Genomic DNA, 19,051 nt, shown 5'->3' with positions numbered 1-19,051 from the left:
ATCCTGGAATGGCAAGGTATCCCAAAAATCTGAGCAATAGGTGAAGCTAGCTGTTTCATGCTGCTACAACGCAGTAGCAACATGAGAGGTATATGAATTTCATTACCACTGTGATGCTAGGTACGTAGACGATACGTGCCAAAGACTGGTAGATTATATAAAACAGCATGTCCCAGCCGCTGTTCACAACAGGCAAGGTACTGACCGTACCAACCAGCCCGTGCTTGCAAGACTCAAAAGACAGTGTGGAATCGTCCGTCCCATTGGCGACAGATTTCATGTCGGGCAGGAGGAGACAATTAGGTGTGATGGACAGAAATTGGTTTCGAGCCAACGTGAAATCACAGCAAGATCATAATGGAAGGCGAATCCCGCTGGAGGCTGGCATGAACTTGACTTTCATCCCGATAATGGGATGCAAAGTAAGGCCAGACCAGAATCGTCTCCATGACTCCGGTGGACCTGTGGCCTGAGTGGAGGTAGAGGACATTGTGGTGGCCTTCCACTGCATCCAGCAGGCACCCCAGAGAGCTGTCACTAAATTTGGTGGCTGCCGTCTTCTTTGCTTTCGGAATCATCTGTCACCTGGAACAGTCCTGGTCTATAGACATGAAGTTGACTGTACTCTGGTGCACTTTAAATATGGCACCCAGAGTGAGGAGGCGCTGAGGTGATGGCATGGTGGGCAAATCCAAGCCTGCCTGCCAGTGATCTGCAGTGTTTCCTGTGAATGCATTATTAATGAGCCAGGAAGGGGACAATACGGCACAAAATCCCGCCATTGCAACCAGCAGGTATAAAGTATTTTTTCATGCCGACTACAACACTTAGTGAAAATCTGGGATAATTCTCCTCACAGTGTCCAACATTAGATGTGATTCCATAATTGGACAACATTTACTAAATAATCCTCAGTGTACTAAGAATTACGATGACAACCAATTTAGGATTGTCAGTCAGGCTGTCAGTGTGACACATTTCCGTGTCCTAGAAGCTACATATATTAATACACAGGGCCCTGTTCTTTGCAGACAGGAAGAACATGTACACATTGCGCCTGTTTCTGTTAAACAAAATAAGTGACAGCCATTCACTGACTCATTCCTCAGTGCAATACCTTGACTGATCATGGCAAGCTGCTCAGTTTAAATTTCTAACAATGCTTGGCAGTTAACTGTCGGTCACCATCACTGGTGCATTCCCATGGCAATGCCCCTACCAGTCAGAATCCACTTGCCATCCAATTGGCAATCTCTTCTCATAAAGTAAAAATTGTCATTTTCCCCTTATATTGGTATTCTTGCATAGTGTCCTGATGAGTGCATGGTGAAAAGCTTTGACATGTCTTTTGTCAGCAATACTCAAGTTCTGTACTATCGAATGACACCCTTATTTATCACACTCTGTGCATTTACATACACACATTCCAAATCGATCTTCACCAAACTTCATTGTTTTTGAAGGCACCTTCTTATTTCCCTGCAGCCAACATCTAACATCAAAACTCTCAATTTTCAGGTGCTCTCGATAATATAGATTTAATCATTGATTTGGCAGAAAGTCAAAGCTTCCTTTGGCAACTTGGAGATGATTTTAAAAGTTAATTTGCAGTGCATAAGCTTGCAGATTGTCACTAATGAGAAGGGACATATTGGATGTGTGGTAGGGAAACATTATACAAACATATCCGTGAATAAGTAATAAAATTATGAATATTTCAGTCAAGCACATATTAATTTTTTCAATTATAAACTTGAACCCAAAAATTGAAGACTGCCAGTATGAGAATATATCCAACTTTAACATAATGGGGTTCTGATAACTTCATGAACTAGACAGGTTTCCTTGCAACATACTCCATTGATCTCTTATTTTTTTAAGGTCACCAGGTTTGTTACTAAATGGTGAGTGATGTTTCTGAGGTTTATATTCTCCTTTCCAAGCATATATAACATTTATAGGCTATCAGAGCTCTTGGATAGTCCCATGATCTTCCTCAAGCAAAAGCAGTTTCAAATCAATCAATACACATTTTTTTAAGACGTGTTGTGCTTTTGCAGTGTTTCTTATATGTGTAATGGGGTACAGTGACATTGTTTCTATGATACTGGATTTGTAATCCAGAAGCCTGGACTAATCATCCAAAGACATAGGGCAGGATTTCCCCCCTGTCGGGGAGAGACGTTGGAGTGCGCCCCCCAATCGGGGGCGGGCCGCCATTTTATGTGGATGGGCCAATTAAGGCCCACCCAGCGTGATGTCCACATGGAAGCGTTTTGCGCTCCCAGCGCAGGAGTGGGGGGAAATTCCCTAAACCCGAGAGTGCGCTCTTTCGAGCATGCGCATGTAAGAGCTCACTCATCTCCCTGAGGCTAAGTGCTGCCTCAGGAAAATTGGCTCTACTGACAAATATATGAAAAATAGAAAAAGAAAATCCCTTACATATCCCCTCATGTGACACTATCACATGAGTTGGGACATGTCCATAACTTTTTAAAAAACATTAATTACATTTTTTAAGACCGACATGAAACCTCATCCCGCCCGTGGATGAGGTTCCAATGCTTTTTCTGAAGCCTGCCAGGTCTCCCGGCCTGCCCACCAACCTTAAGATTGGACAGGCAAGTCCATTAATTACTTCAATGACTCTGTCAATGGCCTCAATTGACCATTGACAGGTCGGCAGGTGCACAGCTGTTTTTGCTGCGCCCCCACCTACCTCAAAATTTAAATGGGGCGCGGTGACATCGGGAGTTCCGCTGACATCACCATGCGTCATTTCACACAAAGAACAAAGAAAAGTACAGTACAGGAACAGGCCCTTCAGCCCTCCAAGCCTGCGCCGATCATATTGCCCGTCAACTAAAACATTTTGCACTTCTGGGGTCCATATCCCTCTATTCCCATCCTATTCATGTATTTGTCAAGCTCCCTCTTAAACACCACTATTGTACCTGCTTCCACCAACTCCTCTGGCAGAGAATTCCAGACACTCACTACTCTCTGCGTAAAAAACTTGCCCCGCACATCTCCTCTATAGTCTTCTCTTCTCACCATAAATCTATGTCCCTTAGTAATTGACTCTTTCACCCTGGGAAAAAGCTTCTGACTATCTACTCTGTTCATGCCACTCATAATTTTGTAAGCTTCTATCAAGTCGCCTCTCAATCTCTGTCACTCTAGTGAGAACAATTCGAGTTTCTCCAACCTCTCCTCATAGCTAATAACTTCCAGACCAGGCAGCATTCTGGTAAACCACCTCTGCACCCTCTGCAATGCCTCCATATCCTTCTGGTAATGTGGTGACCAGAATTGCACGCACTATTCCAAGTGTGGCCTAACTAAGGTTCTATACAGCTGCAGCATGACTTCCCAGCTTTTATACTCAATACCCCTGCCAATGAAGGCAAGCGTGCCATATGCCTTCCTGACTACCTTATCCACCCGAGTTGCCACTTTCAGTGACCTGTGGACCTGTACACCCAGATCTCTCTGCCTGTCGATGCACTTAAGGGTTCTGCCATTTACTGTATAATTCCTGACTGTATTAGACCTTCCAGAATGCATTACCTTGCATTTGTCCGGATTAAACTCCATCTGCCATTTTTCCGCCCATGTCTCCAACCGATCTATATCCCGTTGTATCATTTGACAATCCTCTTCATTATCTGCAACTCCTCCAACCTTAGTGTTGTCTGCAAACTTACTAATTAGCCCAGTTACATTTTCCTCCAAATCATTTATGTATCTACAAACAGCAAAGGTCCCAGAACTGATCCCTGCCAAACACCACTAGTCACAGTTCTCCATTTAGAAAAGCACCCTTCCACTGCTACCCTTTGTCTTCTATGATCAAGCCAATTCTGTATCCATTTTGCCAGCTCACCTCTGATCCCGTGTGACTTTACCTTCTGTACCAGTCTGCCATGAGGGATCTTGTCAAAGGCCTTACTGAAATCCATGCATATAACATCCACTGCCCTTCCATCGTCGATCATCTTTGTCACTTTCCCGAAAAACTCGATCAAGTTAGTGAGACACGACCTCCCCTTCACAAAATCATGCTGCCTCTCACTAATACGCCCATTTGCTTCCAAATAGTAGTAAATGCTGTCACAAAGAATCTTCTCCAATAATTTCCCTACCACTGACATAAGGCTCACCGGCCTGTAATTTCCTGGATTATCCCTGCTACCCTTCTTAAACAATGGAACAAGATTGGCCATTCTCCAGTCCTCTGGGACCTCACCCTTAGCCAGTGAGGATACAAAGATTTCTGTCAAGGCCCCAGCCATCTCCTCCCTTGCCTCCCTCAGTTCTCTGAGGTAGATCCCATCTGGCCGTGGGGACTTATCCACCTTAATATTCTTCAAGACGCCTAACACTTCCTCTTTTTTGATCTCAACATGATCCAGGCTATCTCCCCTAAATAAATCAACCACTAAATCCTTCTCTTTGGTGAATACTGATGAGAAGTATTCATTTAGTATCTCACCCATTTCTTCTGGCTCCACACACAGATTCCCACCTCTGTCCCTGAGTGGGCCTACCCTTTCCCTGGCTATCCTCTTGCTTTTGACATATGTATAAAAGGCCTTGGAATTTTCCTTAATCCTGGTTGCCAGTGACTTTTCATGACCCCTTTTAGCCCTCCTGACTCCTTGCTTAAGTTTCTTCCTACTTTCTTTGTATTCTCCACGGGCTTCATCCCAGCCTTCTACCCCTTACAAATGCTTCCCTTTTCTTTTTGACTAATCTCACAATATCCTTCGTTATCCAAGGTCCCTGAAACTTGCCATGTTTATCCTTCATCCTAGCAGGAACATGCCAATCCTGAATTCTTATCAACTGACGTTTGAAAGCCCCCCACATGTCAGTTGTTGATTTGCTCTCAAACAACCGTGTCCAGTCTAGATTCCTCAGTTCCTGCCTAATATTGTTATTATTAACCTTCCCCCAATTAAGCACATGTTGGCGAGCGGGCCTCGCTCCCACTCGCTGACAGGAAAATCCTGTCCATGAGTTCAAATACGACAATGACAGCTATTGAATTTAAATTCATTTAATTAAAAAAAATGAATATAATATTAATATCAGTTATGGTGAAACTACCAGATTGTCATTAAAAACACATCTGGTTCAGTAATGTCATTTAGGGAAGGAAATCTGCCTTGTTAACCTAGCCTTAAGTGACTTCAGGCCTACAGAGTGACTCTGAAATGGCCGAGCAAATCACTCAGTTGTATTCATAAAGGTGGCTAACCACCACCTTCAAGGGAAATTGGGATTGGCAATAAATGCTGGCCTTATCAGTAATGCGCATATCCTGCGAATGAATAAATAAAATGTTCCTAAGAGCAAATCAGACCTAAATGAAGGAGACAACCATCCCTCCCTGAGGCATTAACATGGAAATTATGGTTGGCTTCAAGCCTAAAACCTGTAATATTGGGAAATTATTGGGCTTTAGTTTCACAAGTGCAGTTTATTGCACATTTTCTGCCTATTTCTTGCTTATGTAGCATTCCAGGCACGCTGTCAGCTCCTACCATTATGCAACACAAGAGATGTACCATACCAGATGCAGCTACTTGGGAAAGATGAAAAAGGCTGAAGAGTAGCAAAATCTGTGATATAGCAGAGGCTGTGGGGAAAGGAGGGATAATTGGTTAGCTCTTTTAAAGACCAGCACTGTCATGTTTGGCCAAATGCCTTCATTGTGTGCTGTAAGAGCTTTGTCACCTTCTTCAGGAAGGGTCATGCTCAAGTTTTATACATCTGTTCAGAATGGCCAGTAACCATGAAAGACACCATGACATACACTTTTGATGGAGTTAGAGATGTTGTTGTGGAGGTACACCTGAAGTGGTGCTTACAGCAACCTGATTCATGCAAATGAAATGCTCACCTGATGACACAGCAAATTTCAGCAGTGCTGATGTCACCATGAGGCGGGACTCTGATTTAGACCCCAGGAACATGAGCCAAGGAATTTTGGGGCCACAATTGACATCTATAAATCTAACTGTAATGTCCACCCTCTCTATCACCAACATAATCTGCACAATCTACAGGATGCATTGCAGTAAGTTTCTATGGCTTCTTTGACAGCACTTTCCAAACCTACAATCCCTATCACCTAACAGCATTGTGGAAAAGCCTTCACTGCGCAGACTGCAGCAGTTCATGAAAGCTTGAAATCATCATCTCAAGTGTATCAGTGATGTACAATACATGTTAACCTTGCAGCGAAGCCCACAGTCTGAGAATGAATGTTAAAAATTGTAACATTGTCCCGAACATATCCTCCTGTGCAGTTGCCCAATTCCTACTTCTGCTGGATTATTCTAAATAATTAACAGTAAATACTCATGGTACTGTTCAAATCAATAAAGTGCATTTATTTAAACCATTTATTTATGTTGGGTATGAATGCTGTTGCTATTGATACGACCAGGTGAGGATGGGTGCAAGGACTTGCCCTTTTTCCCACTCCATTGATCACAACAGGGTTATTTTTTTAATTTATAAGGATAAATGTGCCAATACAGCACATGTATGTAACTGTTAATGTGCTGATCGCAAAGGACTCGGTCAGACAGGCTTTCTTGAGATTAAACACATAAAGTGTTAGTTTTTAATTATGCTAAATACCCACTCAGGTAAAGATATTAAAAATATTAAGAGAAGGATAAACACACATCCTGACTGTCACAGCACACACACACACACACACACGCACACGCACACAAAAGCATGCAAAAATATAAGTTACAAAGTAGAGGAGGTTAACTTTTGGCCAAATTAAGATGCACTGATAAAAGGCAAAGATATGAAGAGTCAATTAATTATGAGTAATTTGCTGTTGTTCATGGCTGAGGCAGTTATTAAAGCAGTAGTCCTCAGTTTTTTGCTGAAAAATTTGCTTTAGAATTTGAATTCTTCTGTAGAATTTCTCTGTATGCTGTCCACAATACGATATAAGCAGACATGGTCCAGCTTAGTTGAAAGAGAGAGAGAGAGGCAAGAAACCATTTTGCTGCTTTCTGATGTCCCTTCTCTAGACTGCATCAAAGTCAGCTGGGTTTTATAATAAAAGACTTCCAAATGGGTTTTGGTCGTTTGTTGACTGGTCATTGATATGCAATGGAAAACAATCAATTGTCCACTCATGTTAACAAAGGAATTTCCACCTCCCCATGGTCAAAACTGTTGACGAAACCAAAAAGGCAGATAGTGCTGCTTAACACATTCTTTTTATTTATTCATGGGATTTGGGCTTTGCTGGCTGGGCCAACATTTATTGCCCATCCCTAATTGCCCTTGACAAGGTGGTGGTGAACTGCCTTCTTGAACTGCTGCAGTCCATGTGATGTAGGTACACCCACAGTGAAGTTAGGATGGGATTTACAGAATTTTGACCCAGTGACAGTGAAGGAACGGCAATGTATTTCCAAAGTCAGGATGGTGAGTGACTTGGAGGGGAAATTCCAGGCAGTGGTGTATGCTGCCCTTGTCCTTCTAGATGGCAGTGGTCATGGATTTGGAAGTTGCTGTCGAAGGAGCCTTGGTGAATTCCTCCAGAGCATCTTGTAGACGGTACACACTGCTGCTACTGTGCATCAGTGGTGGAGGGAGTGAATGGTTGTGGATGTGGTGCCAATCAAGCGGGCCACCTTGTCCTCAATTTTGTCAAACTTCTTGAGTGTTGTGGGAGCTGCACTCATCCAGGCAAGTGGGGAGTATTCCATCACACTCCTGACTGGTGCCTTGTAGATGGTGATCAGCCTTGGGGAGTGAAGAGGTGAGATATTCATCGCAGGATTTCTAGCCTCTGACCTGCACTTGTAGTCACAGTATTTATATGGCTAGTCCAGTGCAGTTTCTGGCCAATGGTAACCCCCAGGATGTTGACAGTGGGGGATTCAGTGATGGTAATGCCATTGAACTTCAAAGGGTGATGGTTGGATTCTCTCTTGTCGGAGATAGTCATTGCCTGACATTTGTGTGGTATGTATGTTCCTTGCCACTTGTCAGCCCAAGCCTGGATATTGTCCAGGTCTTGCTGCATTGGGACATGGACTGCTTTAATGTCTGAGGAGTCACAAAAGGTGCTGAACATTTTGTAATCATCAGTGAACATCCCCACTTCTGACTTTATGATGAAAGGAAGGTCATTGATGAAGCAGCTGAAAATGGCAGGACTGAGGAAAACTACCCTGAGAAACTCCTGCAGTGGTATCCTGGAGCTGAGATGACTGATTCTTTTCTGCTAGGCATGGCTCCAACAGTGGAGTGTTTACCCCCTGATTCCCATTCACTCCAGTTTCGCTAGAGCTCCTTGATGCCATACTTGGTAAAATGTGGCCTTGATGTCAAGGGCAGTCACTCTCCCCTTACCTCAGGAGTTCAGCTCTTTTGTCCATGTTTGAACCAAGTCTGTAATGAGGTCTGGAGCTGAGTAGCCCTGGCAGAACCCAAACTGGGCATCAGAGAGCAGGTTATTGCTAAGCAAGTGCCACTTGATAGCACAGTTGGTGACCCCTTCCATTATTTTACTGATGATTGAGAGTAGATTCATGGGGTGGTAATTGACCAGGTTGGATTTATCTTGCTTTTTGTGTACAGGACACACCTGCGCAATTTTCCACATAGCCAGGTAGATACCACTGTTGTAGCCATACCGGAACAGCTTGGCTAGGGGTGCCACATGTTCTGGAGCACAACTACTTCTTTGTGCATAATCAGTTTCATGATTTCTCCTTTGTTACCTGTTGTGCTGGAGACAGAAAGTCTAAGGCCTTATTGTCCTTGCTTTTTTGGGGTAATACCTGACAAGGGCAGGAGCAACATTTCACAAGGATGTGGTCTAGCATGTTCATTGTAATCTACTTTTAGAAGCTTCCAGAAGCTTGATCATCTTGTAGTCCCAAACATCAGGAGACCTGTGGCAGCCATCCTAAGCCAGTGCCTTTATTTCAACATTTGAAACTGCTTTTTAAAAAAGATCCACATGTGAGTCTAGCAGATGAAATTGAAATTTAATACTTGACATCAACACACCTCCTTAATATTATAATTTGCTACTGGGTAAAGGGGTGGTTGTTTGGGGTGTTTGCCTATCATTACTTGTTATCTTAAGTAACCACCTTTAAGTACCATTTTCCTTCCATGAATCTCTGTGTAATACTGTGCCTGTTAATTGTAGGTCTTTGGAACTGTCACTCCATGTGTCCACGTGACAATCCATAACCCAATAATTACTACGTTAAAGTACCAGTCTTAGCCAAAGTAAGTGTTTGGTTTCACCATTACCCACATCCTCAATGCTGTCACAGCTAATTATGTCAATGAGGTGGCTCCACAAAAGGATTCAATGGTTTAAATTATTTCAAGCTATCTCCTGTTTGTGTTTGATCTTAATCATCAAATACTATCTTGCCTACAGAACAAAGCTATTGAAAGTGGTTAAAGCTGTGCCAAAGTTATACAGTTTCAGAAGCAAATTGCATGGTACTAATGAAAGATACAAATAATTTCTAGTACTTTAAGGATCATTGTTGTGAACACAGGGTTTGTCATTGCACTTCCTAATTGTAACTATAGCAGTCATACTAATATCTCCATTAAAACGAAGCAGTATCACACTGACACAGTGCAACCAGTATGCAGTGAGTTTAGTGCGCACATAAGTTCCCCATGGTCAACTTCATAGCATTTCCCTAGGTTTCCCTTAATCCTTAAGGACAGTGCAAGAACCCAGCCCACACAGGGTGTACTTTTGGGACCATGACTAAATGAGGAAGGGGCAAGAAATTGTGTAATCATCAGTTTGGAAAAGCTGCACACAAAATCCAAATGGATGCAGTAAGGGTCAGCCAATTGTTTCAGTTCAGTCCAAAAGCTGTGAATATTTTAAATTTATTCATCATTTTTTCTCAAGGCTGTATGGAGTAAAATAAATAGGAAAAAAAAGTAACAAAAATGTAAATTTGGAGGCAGAAATTGCAATCTGATGCCACGTAATAAAATATCAACATTCAAATCTCCTGTTTGGTGAGTTTGTGTTTTAGCAATAAATTCACTTGGTAGCCATGATTAGTACTCAAGCTAGATGAAACCAGAATTTTGACCTAAGCTTAAGCCAGTGCAAATATTGGAAATCTTTTCAATTGTCTGAAAAGCTTGATGGAACAGCCAAGTTCCTTTCAAATAATCATGGACTTTTTGACTTCTTCACTTAGATGTACGACAGTCAATTATTTTTTGAATGTGGTTGACTGATCCTCTAATCCACAAATTCCAGGATTTTTTTCGAGACATTTAAAGAGTTGAACTGTTTAAATCTAAAGGGTTGTTTTTAATGTGGAGTGGAAATTTGGTGGTGGGAGTGTGGGACAGGCAGCAAGGCCCCATGACATTGTTGGCATGAGGCCTAAGCCATTTTAACGCTTGGGGCCTCAATAACATTGGAAGAATCGGCTGCCCTCCCAGTTGCCTGAAGAATTGGACAGTCCACAAGCCATTTCCAACGCAAGTCCTGAGGCTAACTATAAGGAGGAATACACCTCTTAAAATAAAGTTGCATCTCCTACTTGCACTGAACAACTGTGGAACACTTAACACTCCACCCTGCTCTCTTGCCCACATGTCTGTCCTTGGCTTGCTGCATTGTTCCAGTGAAGCCCAACGCAAACTGGAGGAACAACACCTCATCTTCCGACTAGGGACTTTACAGCCTTCCGGACTGAATATTGAATTCAACAACTTTAGGTCGTGAACTCCCTCCCCCATCCCCACCCCCTTTCTGTTTCCCCCTTCCTTTTTTTTCCAATAAATTATAAAGATTTTCCTTTTCCCACCTATTTCCATTATAAAAAAAAACAAAAAAACAAAAAAAAAACCCACTAGAGCTATACCTTGAGTGCCCTACCATCCATTCTTAATTAGCACATTCGTTTAGATAATATCACCAACTTTAACTTTAACACCTATTTGTTCTATTGTACTATTGTCGTTGACATCTTTTGATGATCTGCTTCCATCACTGCTTGTTTGTCCCTACAACCACACCCCCCCCCCTCCACCTCTCTCTCTCTCTATCTCTCCACCCCCCCACACACACACCTTAAACCAGCTTATATTTCAACTCTTTCTTGGACTCGAACTCAAGTTCTGTTGAAGGGTCATGAGGACTCGAAACGTCAACTCTTTTCTTCTCCGCCGATGCTGCCAGACCTGCTGAGTTTTTCCAGGTAATTCTGTTTTTGTTTTGGATTTCCAGCATCCACAGTTTTTTTGTTTTTATAACTGTGGAACACTTGTTGACTGCAGAGATAAATACCCTGGCTATCCTCTGCTATTATAATACCTCAGTGGGTGTCCTAGTGGAGGAATTGAGACCAAGTAGGGAGGTGCTGTTCCCCATCCTCCAGAGATGATCTTCAAGGCTACTGTCAAGCAATGGTATAAAGAGGTGGTTGAAAGGGCCAGTGGCATGACTCACTGGGGATAGTGCATTGTCATATCAGGCCCCACTGCTCCCCGAGCTGCAACAAATGTGAAAAGTTTGACCAAACCACAAGATTGCCCCAATTCTACTTAACTGTTTAATTTATGTTAACAGAATGTGAGTACCAGGTTTGTAAACTTAATAAGTAAATAATTGTTTATTGAACAAATTGTCTTTAACTGGTGCCACGAAAGAGAAAAATGAACTGCTGACTTCTAACACTATAGCTTAAGCTCTACCCCCTTCTTAAATCCCTGTACACACAAAGGACACATGAGACACACAAAACATGGATTTTAAGGGTGAGATAAAACAGTTCAATAGCACCAATCTGGAGTACAGGATTTGATGGGTTGATTTTGATCGATGTCTTCCAAATTTCTTTCAGTTCTTGTTGATGACGTGAGGTGGTCTTCCAGCACTTTCAATATTTAGTTCACTGGTTGAGAACTTGTTTTTCAATGTATCTAACAGTGGTTTTCCCCTTTTCCTTTTTACAGGGGTTTCCACAGAGAGAAAGCAGGTTATAGAGATATGAGGAAAAGATATTTTAGATGTTTTCTCTTTGCAGGCCAGGATTGCTCATACAAACCCTGGTCACCTGGTCAGGAGCCAAGTAAAATTCTGTTGCCAGGCAGCTCTCTTGTTCCAGGACTCCTTTCCGGCACCATATTGTCTTTCATGGCACACTCTGTTCCAGGACTGCCACATTGTATATATCTCTCATCCTGTTCCAGTGGACATGTCTTTTAAACTGCAATTCTAATCTACAGTCCAACAGAAAATAAAAAGGTATGTTCTTTTCAACAGTCCAACAGAAATTACACCAGTGTCAAGAGCCTGAACTTTAGAACCTGGGCTAAATGTAGAAAGAGATTTAAAGGCCTCAGAAGAGCAGTATGGGTGAATACATTTCTTCACCTCATCACCTTGTCAGTGGAGTCTTTCATTCTTAACTATGCTTCATGCCTGCCTCTACTGTCTGGTTATTTGGTTTATTAAAAAAAAAAATATTTAATGGGATGTGGGCACTACTGGCAAGGCCAGCATTTATTGCCCATTGTTAACTGTCCTTGAGGACTGTCATGGTGAACTGCCTTGTGTTGTAGGCACACCCACCGTGCTATTAGGGTGGAAGTTCTAGGATTGTGACCCAATTAAAATGAAGGAAAGGTGATGTATTTCCAAATCAGGATGGTTTGTGACTTGGAGGGGAACAAATGAATGTTTAAGGTGATGTATGGAGTGACAATCTAGTGGACTGCTTTGTCATTAATGGTGTCAAGCTTCTTGAGCATTGTTGGAGCTAGGGGAACGTTCCATCACACTCCCAATTTGCACCTTGGAAATGCTGCATAGGCTTTGAGGAGTCAGGGGGTGAGTTATTCACTACAGAATATCCAAGTTGCTCTTGTAGGGACAATATTTATGTGACTGCCCCGGTTAAGTTTCTGGTCAATGGTAACACACAGGATGTTAATGGTTAATTAAATGGCATGAAAGATGTCAAGTGCCAAGGGGCGATTGTTAGATTCTCTTTTGTTGGAGCTTGTCATTGTCAGGCACTTGTGTGGTGTGAATGTTGCTTTTCATTTAACAGCGCAAACCTGAATGTTGTGAAGGCCTTCTGCAGGTGGACACTGCTTCAGTAACCAAGGAATTACGAATGGGACTGAATATTGCACAATTGCCAGCGAACATCCCTACTTATAACAGTATGATGAAGGGAAGGTTGTTGATGAAGCAGCTGAAGATGTTTGGGCCTAGGACACTACCCTGAGGAACTACGGCAGTGATATCCTGGAACTGAGATGATTGACCTCCAACAACCACAACCATCTTCCTTTGTGCTTGGTATGATTTCAGACAATGACTTTTCCTCCCTGATTTCCATTGACTTCAATTTGACTAGGCATTCCTCATGCCACACATAGCCAAATGCTAGCTTAAAATATTTTTTTGAGGATAATTTCCCCACAAGCTTCCCTGTTAAAATATTTAGGTTACAGTTTTCCATTTACCCTTTTTTATTTTAATTTGAGGAACATACGTGGTTTTCCTATCCATTAAAATACCTGGATTTTGATTGCCCACAGGTTTCTGGTTCAAAACTGCACCGAGGAGTTACATTTCTACCTGCTTTCAGCAGAATGAGCCTCGGCTTTAATTAATAGGGAAGGAACGAGTCCATGGCAGGGGAAGCTGAGTTTTCTTTGCGGGGCCCAGAGAAAATGTACCTGTTTAGATCACTTTGGCCTTGATCCTCCTCCCTGCTGTCATCAGTTAGCAAGAAATACACTGCAACTTTATCCACAATACCGCCATTGGAACTTAGCAGACATCTGTAAAAAAATGGATTCTGCTAGTCTTGGGTAGAGCTGGTTAAAATTAGCAATAATTAGCTCCAAGGCAGGTAAGCAACCTATGTGCTTTTAAGTGCCCAACCATCAGTTAAAATCACCCCATTGTTTAAAAAAAAACTCAATTTTTCTTCTGTTTCACTGAGCTAAATTCAGTGGTGGCGATGGGGATCCCATTAATGACCCCAGGGCTGCATCTTGTCAGCAGCAGACAACTGTTTCCAGCGGGGAGGCCATCTCTAATAAGGACAGTCGCCCAACCTCCAGGGCTGTTAGCCAATCATAGGGCCATCAGCTCAACAGCCTTAACAGCGCCACTAGGAACATTGGCCACTTCTGGGGCTGCACCTGGAGTAGGAGGGTGCAGCAATGGTCTTGTGCCCTCACAATCAGTTAAGTTGAGTCTGGGTGCACTGGGCCCAGTCAGGCAGGCCCCGGTGAGGGCAGATGGTGCTGTTTCCATGGCGGTAGCTATTGCCACTGGGGCGCCCCTACATGGGCCAACAATTCTCAAAAGTGGGCCTCCATTATCCCTGGAGTCCATTAGGAGGCCGTCAGTGTTTACCTGGCAGACTCCCCATGCAACTGGATAAATGCCAATGGAGATGGGAAGAGGTATTTGATTAGTCAAAGAGGCTCAGTTGGCCTCTGGGCTAGAGGGCTATCCACCACCTTTCCCATCACTGGCTAGATGGTATAGCAGCAGGAAGATGGCAGGCTTACCACCACACCCACCCCCAATGCCATTGGTATGCTTCGAGCCCCTTTGCCCCCCAACCCATCCCCAGAGGGCTAGTAGAATCCAGTCTCCTATTATCATTTTCCACAAAGCAGCACAGCATCCCCACATTTTGCCTCATACTGGAAATTTGGAAGTCTGAAGATACAATCGAAAAGCAAAATACCGCTGATGTTGGAAATCTGAAATAAAAACAGGAAGTGGTGGAAATGCTCAGCAGGTCTGGCAGCGTCTGTGGAGAGAGAAACATTGTTAATCTTTCAGGTTATGATCTTTTGTGATGAAAGGTCACAAGCTGAAACATTAACCTCTGTTTCTCTTTCCTCAGATGCTGCCAGACCTGCTGAGCATTTCCACCACTTCCTGTTTTTATTCCTAATGATACAATGATCATTACTGTCCAGATAATGGATAGTCTATATTGAGATCAATTATCATCTTGGAATTATGGTTGAGACCAAAATCCAATAGGTTTATTTTCCCTTGTATTTTCCGCAACAGGCTGAATAAAAACAACAGATATTTGTCATAAAAACAAAAAAACTGCGGACGCTGGAAATCCAAAACAGAAACAGAATTACCTGGAAAAACTCAGCAGGTCTGGCAGCATCGGCGGAGAAGAAAAGAGTTGACGTTTCGAGTCCTCATGACCCTTCGACAGAACTTGAGTTTGAGTCCAAGAAAGAGTTGAAATATAAGCTGGTTTAAGGTGTGTGTGTGGGGGGCGGAGAGATAGAGAGAGAGAGAGGTGGGGGGGCGCGGGCGGTGTGGTTGTAGGGACAAACAAGCAGTGATAGAAGCAGATCATCAAAAGATGTCAACGACAATAGTACAATAGAACACATAGTTGTTAAAGTTAAAGTTGGTGATATTATCTAAACGAATGTGCTAATTAAGAATGGATGGTAGGGCACTCAAGGTATAGCTCTAGTGGGGTTTTTTTTATATAATGGAAATAGGTGGGAAAAGGAAAATCTTTATAATTTATTGGCAAAAAAAGGAAGATATTTGTCTTTCTTTCCTCGGGGTCAAGGTTCTGGAGGCCAGTATTTTGTATCAAGGATTAACTTTATCTCCTGACCAGTGCTACTTCAGATGATTAACTGGCTCTTAAATTCAGTTCACAGCTGGTTATCTGGATTGTTGCTTCACTGGTCTCATTTGGCCCTACTCTATGGACTTTCAAGTACGTGTTTGAGCACCTGTAAAAGCAACTGTTAAGAACTTCATTTGAACTCTGAAAAACCCAGAATAAAACTTAGTTTACCTCTCCTGGTGCAAGAACAACAATTTTTTGTGCAATTACTTTAAGGAATTATCTTATTCACCCGAAAAATAAAAATTAATTGGGAATTAAGATGACAGAGAGAAGATTTGATGGCTATTTGAATTGATATATCTCCCCAATCCTAAGCCAAATAGTTAAGAACCAGCCAGTAGCCTAGACCTGGACTATTAAAATTTAGGAAAAGTTTTAGATACTGTCCATTGTTAGTACTGACACCAATAATATTTTAACCATGACAGTTGCAGGCTTATAACTTTCACAATCTATTTACTGAGCAATTATTGTCTGTACAACAAATTCATCTGCACTAGGTGAAGTCCACTTGCTGTTATATCTCCCAAGCCATTACTAAAGAAGCAATGGCTTGGATTTGCCAGTAGTAATGATGAGGAAAATGTCAGTGTTGTTCATGCACAATTAAACATGGAAATCTAGTGTTGCTATGAGTGAGTTTATGCTTCTCCATCAAGTCGAAATAATTGAACTGAGGACATCTTTCATTTTTCACTATTAGTAAAACTGTAAAAGCTGCTGAAAAAGTTACACTTTGTTGAGCAGGGAGTTACTGAGTTTTAAATGTTGTACTAAGTTCATATTTACTGCTGGACAGTCTCACTAGCCCTGAAAGGCTAATTTTATATTTGTGGAATGACAACTTTCTTCCATTCTGATAAAAAGATTCCATGTATTTTTGAAACAATACTTTAAAAAGTTTGTTTATTATATTTTAATATCATATGTATGTATCAATCATTTATTTCACTCTTTGTAAAATTTAAATTAAAATTGAAGCGTTTTATGAGGTTTTTACTTCTGACTTGCTGTCCGTGAGAAGACTTCAGTGTGATTGGCTGCTTACCCTGTTCGAGGTCATCACGGTTCCTGGTTGCTTGGCGATACCCTTGTCTTGGCACTAGATTCAAACTGACTTAGAGAAAATGAAAATGCACAACACAAAAATAATTAGATCTTTGTGGGCAGTTTTCTTTCAAGTCAATGATGAGCGCCATTGTTTTGCCACTGACCGTGAAATCTGTGTGATTAAGGTGTAAATTAAATCAGTCAAGGGAATATCTAACTGACCCCAGTGGGAACAGGATCATTCCTTTACAAATGAGTCAATCAAAGTAATTCAAATTCAGAACAAGTTTAGAACGAAGTGGTGCAATAATAATTGCAAGTGATACATTAACAGGCATTGTGCCATTTATCTTTCAATACATTTGATTAACTTTCTTGGCTTGAACTGAAAAATTAATTATTGACCAGACGCAAAGATTGTTTGCATTTGTAATCACAAACAACATTAACAGCTAATGTAAATAAAAATTCAAAAGAAGCAATAATCAGCTGAAGTCTTCAAATAATTAATTTCTTTAAAAGCCCTAATGCAATTTGTTAGATTTAATTACATGGATTATTATTATTATGGTTTGATGCCTTTTCCTAAGCATAAACTTGTTGAAATTCGAGCAGAGTTGCCAATGCTTTCTGTAATGCTTTCTTTAATTTCAACTAATCTCATATTTTGCGTTAAAATATTAAATTGAACAATGAATCCCTTTAGGTTGTGAGTTCTATAACATGCAAAAGATTATCTCGCATCTAAAAATGTGACCTTTTTTAATTAAGAAAGAAGAACCTAAGGATAGGGAATCAATACATGACCAGAACCAATTAAAAACACAGCTAATTGCAGATGCAGTTTTAAATGGATTGACTAAGTAGCTGTCAATATTAACATCTTCTGCCAAGTAAATTATGCAGAATATCTTGAGAGAAATTCTTAAAGGGTCTTTTCCACATAGCTGCAAATTCTGTCCTTCGAAAATACCTAATCTTCAACATGCAAACAATGGTAGTAATATCAGAAGAGAAGAGCAAATTACTAGACAGCTACTACTAGAATGTATATCTTTTTAACTGGAATGCAATTTTGTCTTACCAGGAGGGTAAGTCTTAATCAATCATTTTCTCTTCTTTATGAATATGACCAAAGTGAATTATTCCCCTTGTCTCTTTGGTCCCTCTGCAGCCTTCAATGTGAACAACTGCACCATTTTCCTCTGATGCCTCTTCTTTGCTCTCCAGTCATAAACCGAGCTCACAATTCCATATTATCTCATTGTGGAGACTGCCTGTTTCCATATCTGTAGCATTGTTACATTATTTAAATATGATTTAGGCACTATATGTTTACACATATGCATACAAAAGTATCCAGAGTGCCACATTACTCACTATTGCATTACAGTCTGTGTATCAAACTGATAATGTATCAGTCTGCAGCACATGGTATGGTCTGCAAAATACATTTGATGAAACTCCAGTGTTTGAGTCTAAAATTGTAATTATTTCAAACTTCTGGGAACCACAGGATGCAACATGGTGGCAGCAGGTGTCTTTGAGTAAAACCCAAGCATTATAAATGAAATAAATCCTGAATTAGATTGACAAAAAACAACTTGAATTTGTGCCAGAAAGAGAGAAAAATTACTGGGTGAATCATGAGCAAACGAAATGGCAGCTGTCAAAGCAATGAATGCACGGATCCAGCTCAGGATGAATTGGGATGTTGATAATGTCATGGAGACGTTTGAGAAGTTTAAATGAAAATGCAGATTGACTGTTAGTAGCTTTTGTAAAGTCACCAGTGAAGAGGAAAGGGTCAGCTATATCCTTTTGTGGACAAGAGAGAGAAGTTGGATATTTTCAAAGCTAGGAGATGAGTGAGAGTGACAATAAAAACCCAGACAACATTGTTGAAAAATTCAGCACACATCTCCAGCAAAAGTCAACCATTGGATCCACCAAAATGAATTTCAGAGCTAGAGGTAGGAACCAGGCGAGCCTATTGACAATGGGCAGAATCATCCCAGGTTTGCACTAAGTGTGGTAGCGGGCAAGTAAAATGACATGTCACCCGCCGGCTGCAAAGGTGGGTTTTCACACTGTATCGTCCCAAAACTGCCATGTTAATTATGCATTCCCGGGAAACACGCCGTTTCAATGGCAGGCGAGCTCTCATTCGCCCTCCATACCATCGCCTCAGTGCTTCAGCACACTGGGCGCCATATTTAAAGCCCAGCTGCGTGCACTTATCTCAGTGCTTCCAGCCCATGACTACTGCAGGGAAGATGTCCACAAAAGGC

The sequence above is a fragment of the Carcharodon carcharias genome, chromosome 7 (assembly GCF_017639515.1).
Source record: "Carcharodon carcharias isolate sCarCar2 chromosome 7, sCarCar2.pri, whole genome shotgun sequence".
NCBI classification, from domain to species: Eukaryota; Metazoa; Chordata; class Chondrichthyes; order Lamniformes; family Lamnidae; genus Carcharodon; species Carcharodon carcharias.
Note: the sequence above shows the minus strand (reverse complement) of the source record.